The sequence below is a fragment of the Rutidosis leptorrhynchoides genome, chromosome 1, assembly GCF_046630445.1.
Source record: "Rutidosis leptorrhynchoides isolate AG116_Rl617_1_P2 chromosome 1, CSIRO_AGI_Rlap_v1, whole genome shotgun sequence".
Classification (NCBI taxonomy): Eukaryota; Viridiplantae; Streptophyta; class Magnoliopsida; order Asterales; family Asteraceae; genus Rutidosis; species Rutidosis leptorrhynchoides.
The window spans coordinates 727,624,876-727,633,230 of NC_092333.1; positions in this window are offsets into that span (position 1 = coordinate 727,624,876).

The following is an 8,355-nucleotide window of genomic DNA, read 5'->3' on the forward strand; positions in this document are numbered from 1 at the left end:
CTTTACATAATGGCCTGCTTCGCCACATGTAAAGCACCTATTTTTATTGATGTTGACCTTACAATCTAGGGCCAGGTGACCCTTCTTTTGACACTTGATGCAAACCAGCATTTTGCATCCCCTATGGTGGTGCCTTCCACATTTTACGCACATTGGTAGTTTTCCCTTGTAATTCGTGTTGGATGAAGATCCTTTCTCGAAGTTACGGGGCATCCCTTGCCTCTCACCTCGGTTCTGTGCGAGACTTCCAACAATATTCTCACTTCGTTTCCTTTTCCCATTAACTTCATTTCCTGTAACAGGCATCTCTTTTCCTTCCGATCGGCTAACTTGCTTCATCCTGTTTATCGCCATGTTGATGACTCCGAGTATTGTCTTTGGTTGATGGGAAAGGACAAAACCAAACACTTCCATCGGCAATACCGACATGTACCTCTCGATTGCTATTTCTGCTGATGAGACCAAATGTGGGCAAAGCAACGATAGCTCCCGGAAGCGGTTAGTGTAACTAGCAATGTCAGTTCCAATGACCCTTAAGTTCAGAAGTTCATTTTCCCACCTTATCCGCTCTCGTCTGGGACAGTATTTCTCAATCGTGCAATCAAAACCTGCAGCTATAAGAGCTTCCGTCACACGCTGGTTAACGAGTTCTTCCACTTGAGCCTCGAGCATTTCCGTGGTAAACATGGTCTCCTTCTACACCAACGATACATCGAAATGAAAAACAGAGTTATTAAAAATATACTAGCAACGAGTGTTGAAGACTAGTAAATAATAATAGTACGAAAAGATTCGCTAATAGTGAGAAGTAGTGATAGTAGTGATAGTAGTGTTAGTAGTAACACTAGTGGTAGTAGTAGTGGTACTAGTGTTATGTAGTGATAGTAGTGGTAGTAGCACTAAGTAGTAACATTAATGGCAATAGTAGTAGTATATCATAACACAAGTATTATGATCATACAAAGTTACTAAATATAGAATATTACCGCATGCAGTAAAAGATAATAGTTATTAATAGCATAATCCACCATTAATATAAATAAAATCCGAAAGTGATAAACCAAATCCCAAAGTAGTAAACCAAACAATAAACATAATGTACTAGTAGCCCGGTTTATAACACCTGGTAAGTCATATATAATCAATTAAAGAAAGTATGGCGGATGAAAAAGGAAAAGAAGGTTATGGTCAACGACCCTTCACTTCCTTTTCTGTTGGGTACGGAAGGCAGGTCCATCATTCCTCGGCCTATTACATTTCGCCTCTAACGCAGCAACCCTGGCAGTCAAGGATGCTATCAATCCCGCCATCTCCACGAACCTCACTTCAGCCTCGTACGTATAAGTATTTATACGTGCGAACCTTTCCTCCAACCTAGCAAGATCATCGGGGTGCGGATATGTCCTAGCGATATCGCTCAAAGCGTTAACACGATCAACAATATCCCTGTTACGGTAAGTATGAACCAAATCCAATGCATAAAGGTTCACGAGATGATTAGGTATCTGATGCGGAGTAGGTGCTGGTGCTGGGGCAGGAGCTGTGACGACCCAGAAATTTCTGACCAAATTTAAACTTTAATCTTTATATTATTCCGACACGATAAGCAAAGTTTGTTAAGTTAAATCTCAAGAATTTTAAACTGTGTTCATACATTCATTATAACCTCGACCAAATTCCGACGATTCACGAACCGTTATATATAAATAGATATGTATATGTATATATATATTATAACTTGAGAATATTAATAAAGTATTAAACGTATAATACTTTACACGAACATATTTGTTTCAATATGATTTTTGACGAAAAAAAATATATTAAATGATTGAATTATCAGAAACATTGAATTATGATTACAAGTCTCTGTTGAGAGGTCCACTATGATTTGAGAAAATCTATTCCTCTTAACGATATTCAGAATAATTTGTAAAGCTATTTATAAATAAAAACAAAAAGTGTCATTTACGAAAGTTAGACAAAAGTTAGTGGAGAATTGGTTTCCATATTATTCTATTAATCTATTTTCAAACGTACAAAGACGTTTTCAGTTTAAAAAGAACTTTATTATTAAAACGTATATTACTTTTATAAATATCTAGAATCACTTTTGACAACTCATTACTTAACCAGTATAATAAATATAATGATATTTATATTTTATTTCATTAAATATATATAACAATTTAAATTAATATTATATATTTATACGCGTATTATACATACATAGTTTTTTATACTTTTACTATACTTTAACTTTACCTTTACTTTACTTTTACTTTACTTTAACTTTAATAATTCACTTTAATAATTCATACTTTAATAATTCACTTTAATAATTCATACTTTAATAATTCACTTTAATAATTCATACTTTAATAATTCATACTTTAATAATTCACTGTAATAATTCATACTTTAATATTTCACTTTAATAATTCATACTTTAATAATTCACTTTTATAATTCAAAAATCTATTATAAATAGAATTCAATAGGTTTCATTATTTCATAGAAACTTGAAAATATATTTCTCTAAACTCTCTCAATTGATTTATATATATATATATATATATATATATATATATATATATATATATATTTGCTCTGTATTATTTCAAGATATTATTAGTATACATAAAATATTACGACGGAGTGCTGTCCGAGTGATTTCAAAATAGTTTTTTTTGAATGAGTCGAAGCTAAGGAAATTATGGGTTATAGCTATGGAGGTGATGGGTATGGTTCATGGGTATGCTCGTGAGGTCAATCTAGTGTTTATCATCTCCGTTGCGTCTACGTACTTTCCTTTAATATTGAATCTCAATATTGATACGTTCGTGAATCCGAGGCCAACCTTGCACTTATTAAATGACGTTATATGTATTTTTACTACGAAATACAGTATTGTGAGTTTCATTTGCTCCCTTTTATATATATTTTTGGGACTGAGAATACATGCACTATTTTTATAAATGTTTTACGAAATAGGCACAAGTACTAAAACTAATTCTACGTGGGTTTAAACCAGAAATATACCCTTAGCTTGGTAACATTAAACTACTTGTCTATATACGGTAGGCGCGAATCCTAAAGATAGATCTATTGGGCCTGACAAACCCCATCCTGACTATGGGATGCTTTAGTACTTTGAGGTTATTTTAAACACACCTGATCTGGTGTACTTCAGAGGGTAAAACATGAACGTTAAGGCTTGTTACCGGGTGCCTACAACTTATAGAATACTTTTATACACTTGCGAGTGTACATATATTTATAAACGGAAATCTTGTGGTCTATTAATATATTGAAATGATTATTATGATAAACCTATGAACTCACCAACCTTTTGGTTGACACTTTAAAGCATGTTTATTCTCAGGTATAAGAAATCTTCCGCTGTGCATTAGCTCATTTTAAGGATATTACTTGGAGTCATTCATGGCATATTTTGAAAGACGTTGCATTCGAGTCATTGAGTTCATCAAGATTATTATTAAGCCAATTATAGTTGGATGTATTATGAAATGGTGTGCATGCCGTCAACTTTCGTTGTAAAGAAAGTTTATCTTTTAAAAACGAATGCAATGTTTGTAAAATGTATCATATAGAGGTCAAATACCTCGCGATGTAATCAACTATTGTGAATCGTTTATAATGTATATGAACGGGTCCTTTCAGTTGGTATCAGAGCGGTGGTCTTAGCAAATCAGGTCTGCATTAGTGTGTCTAATTGATAGTCGTTAGGATGCATTAGTGATTCTGGACTTCGACCGTGTCTGCATTTCAAAAGTTTTGCTCATCATTCTTTTCGGAAATTACCTGCTTATCATTCTTAGTCTAGACACATCTTATTGCATTGATTGCATGAATAGTGTATCGAAAAAATTCATATCTTAGCGTATCTGCTAATTCATATCCTAGCGTATCTGTTACTGTAAACTTTGCCTGACATATTCCATAAATTCCTCCGTAATCTACGAAACCTTTTGCTCTATATAATTAGAATACCACCCGATAGCCGGAAAATCATTTCATATCGAAAAATTCTTTATTCAATCCTACGAAATGGAATTCGTCATTAGTTCAAGTCCCTCGGATTCTGAAATGGAATCCCACTCAAGTTCCGAAAGCAGTGTGATCGGAATGGATCAACCAATTAGTCATCATCTATTCTGGATGAATTAGGGATGGGTTCGTAGCCTCCTTAATCATTGGATAAAAGAAGAAGGTGATCCCTTCCATCCACCACATTGCCCTCTTGGCGAAGAACCTGAAGCACTTACCGGCGAACCTATCCGAAACACCATTTTCTCTCTTATTTCTAGAGTATCTCGTCACGATTACATACTACACCAAATTCTAGATTTTATTTATCCACTCGTCCGAACCGACAATCACCCCGGTGTAATAGAAGAAGTCAACGAGCTTCGCGCTCGGGTAGTGGCTTTGGAGAATATGGTGCAAAGGTTACAAACACCAGCAGCAGCAGCAGCATAAACAGTACCACCATCAGCAACACCAACAGTACCATCACCACCACCAACAACAACATCCACATCCCACACCGCAACATCACAATATGTATCTCAAACATCAACGTCATATGCCCTGTAAATATCCAGGAATATCAACAACAACAAACGATGAAGTATTAATTCATAAACTTCATTGAAGAGATATCTCTGCGGCAGTTATGTAATCTCCAAATTCTTAGAGATTATTTAATTCTGATCGAAAATCGGATGAGTGAACGGAGATGGTAGAGTAGAAACTTTGATCGAAAATGGTGTACGATTTACAAGCTAGAATTGTTTTACGAACAGCATCAACAGGACCGTAGCATCATCAACACAGTCAGTGCCGTCAGTATCGTCAGAATCAACAGCACCTGTAACATCACAAACTCTGTCAGTTCAAGAATCATTGTGGACATCATTACGAATCAACAACAAATATATTGTATCAACGAGTTATGAAGTATTAACTCATTTCCAATCGAAAGATTTATATGTATATTTTATATGTATAAATTTTTAAACCATAATAAATCTTCCCGTACTAAGCTATTATGTGTGAATCTTAACTACTCAGTTAATTCATATTACAAATATGCAATGATGTACGTCCTTCGTCTGCAACTTAACCATCGTTAATTACAATCTCTGTCTCAATTCAATAAAAAATCCAATTCATAATAAATCAAGTGTATTATTCGAATATATGTTTGATTTTACACTTTCATCATCGATGTACTCGAAACTTTTCAAATAACATCATTCGTACCTTGCAAAGTTCACAAGAATTTCACGAAAACCAACAAATAACAAAGTAATGATTCATAATTTCAATATTATTGAAGAAATACTTACGCAATTTATAAAGTTTTAGGGATTACTCAATTCTAGTTCCAACCATAAAACAAATGAGTTTAATTTAATATTAACTCATTAAATCGATGTTACATCTAAAGAAAATATACACATATATTTTCATAAAGACTGTAATAAACTTCTTTTGTACAAAATATTAATTGTGAAAATTTTTTTAACTGGTAGGTAATACCCGAGAGATATATAAATTCACAATTAATATATTACATTTTTCGAAACTGATTCAGCAATCATCAACTATACTCCCTACTTTCACAACAATATCCATTCTTTCATATAAATCAAAACAATCATACTTATTCAAATTCAATTACATATTCTGATTTTGAAATCGCATAATTCAATTCGAAATATAACCAGTATCATCACTCTTAGATTCCTATATCTTTCAAAGCTATACTTTGACTTTAAAACTGTGTTTGAACATCATGTGTATTAATGATTACAATATGTGCTCAAACCCTTCGAAATTCCTGAAGACATTCAACTAAGGAACAATCGAGATGATGATCCAACCACATGTTACCCACAGTTATACACCTGAAAAACTCTCTAAACCCAAGTCATAGTTCGACACGTATCCGTGTTAGACCCTTTGGCATTTACTAGCTAAAATAACTTTTCAATTCCGTTTCAAAATAGACAGTTTTGTCACAGCTCCAGCAAGTCATCTTCGACTTCTCAATCAAAACAGTCTTATTATAACCTCGATAGATACGTTGCCCTTTCGCCAACATTACCAGGGAATCGTTTATATTCACCACATTAGCAATAAACTTACCAACAACTTCATTGATCTTTGACTTTCCAAAAAAAAATCATTATAATTATCGAAACCCTATCATATACTCATTCGTACCTTATAACAAGAATTGCCATACCAATTATTGAGAATCAGCAATCAGTATTTTGAAACCTCGCAGCATGTCTACATCAACAATTACATATACACACAACGTCTACCTCCAAGACTTACATTCTTTGAATGAGAAATTTCTGAAAAACACCCTAAACTGCGAACCAGTTCTCGAAATTTTGAAAAATGCTGATGAAGCAGCAAAAACTGTAAACGACCTTAACAGTAAAAAGTTGGATGATAAAGGATAGTATATTGGCAAAGCTCAGAAAAAGAGAAGCTTTGGAACTGGAAAACGGATTGAGCAAAGTATGAAGGAGGCTGTGGACAAATCACAAAGGCTGATCCTGCCTTCAAAGAATCCAAATGATTCAGTACTTGTTGAAGTCATTAACGAATACCTTGCTCCTGACTCTAAACCCCTGCGGACAATATCCTTCATCATCCTCTGATATTAGACATTCTAAGATATCATCGTATCGTTCATTATAAATATCATCCATACTTCTGAAGATATTTTTATAATTATTCTTATCTGAAATCATTTACCTCTTCGCGCTATCTGTATTATATCATAAAAGAAACTATTTTAGTTTCTAAATTCTGAAACATTCGAGTTTAAAATAGGAATATTCTTGAAGAAGTGTTGGGAGCTGAAGCATGAGTTAGTATAATATAATGACACTTGATCAACGTGATTATATTATAGTAATTCATGCTGAGTTTCTAAATGGAACATGATGATTCACAGATCATAACGTCATCATGTGCTATGTTACACGACTCTTGTATTCTCTTTGATCTCTAAATATCAAGAAAATATTTCTTGATGATTCGGCCTTTTCCGAGGTATTCTGGTAATTTGACAAGTCAAGATCGTGTCATTACAATTTCCTTCCTAGAACATTAATAATTTTCATTCCGAAATTTATATCTGCGAATTCTGGACCATTACAAGAGGTGCTTAATCGCAAGAAGAAGAAACGAAAGGACAAAGCTCCGAACTAGAAATGGGAGTATAAATCATAGTAAATAGAAGAGAGCATTAACTGTGGATGACAATGATTATAGAAGAAGCAAGGACTTTGAAATATAAGGGAAGATATAAAACCCAACAATAACCCAGAAATCACAAATCGTATATATCAATGCATATAGCAATATAAAGACATGGGAGAACTAAAAACACTATAAAACTAAGAGTATAGTAGAAGTAAATAGATTCTTCCGGAGGCAGATGAAAAAGAAGAGCGACTGATATGAAAGTGAGGAGTATATCAAGAATCAGCACTGGATGAAGCATATTGACAAATACTTTAAAATATGAGTTGAGAAGGTGTGAGTTGTAAGAAAACAAATGAGGTGGATTTATAGTGAAATATCCGATAGAGAAATCAAAATGGATTATCGCATTAATTCGAAGAGGATCATAATTTCCTTAATCGCCGAATAATCAAATCCAATATAGATTACAAAGATTTTCTTTTCGGAGATCAATCGTGATGACGTCAAAAGATACGACGAATCACTATTATCTTATTTCATTCATTTACGATAACTTCACTCACACGCTTCGAGTAATCGAATTATTTTATCCATTCTTCTGGAACATGATAAAACTCTATAATCGTTATAATAACATTCTCATTGTTAGTCATGACGATCTCTATCAAATTTCGGGGACGAAATTTCTTTAACGGGTAGGTACTGTGACAACCCGGAAATTTCCGACCAAATTTAAACTTTAATCTTTATATTATTCCGACACGATAAGCAAAGTTTGTTAAGTTAAATCTCAAGAATTTTAAACTGTTTTCATACATTCATTATAACCTCGACCAAATTTCGACGATTCACGAACCGTTATATATAAATAGATATGTATATGTATATATATATATTATAACTTGAGAATATTAATAAAGTATTAAACGCATAATACTTTACACGAACGTATTTGTTTCAATATGATTTTCGACGAAAAAAATATATATGAAATGATTGAATTATCAAAAACATTAAATTATAATTACAAGTCTCTGTTGAGAGGTCCACTATGATTTGAAAAAATCTATTCCTCTTAACGATATTCAGAATAATTTG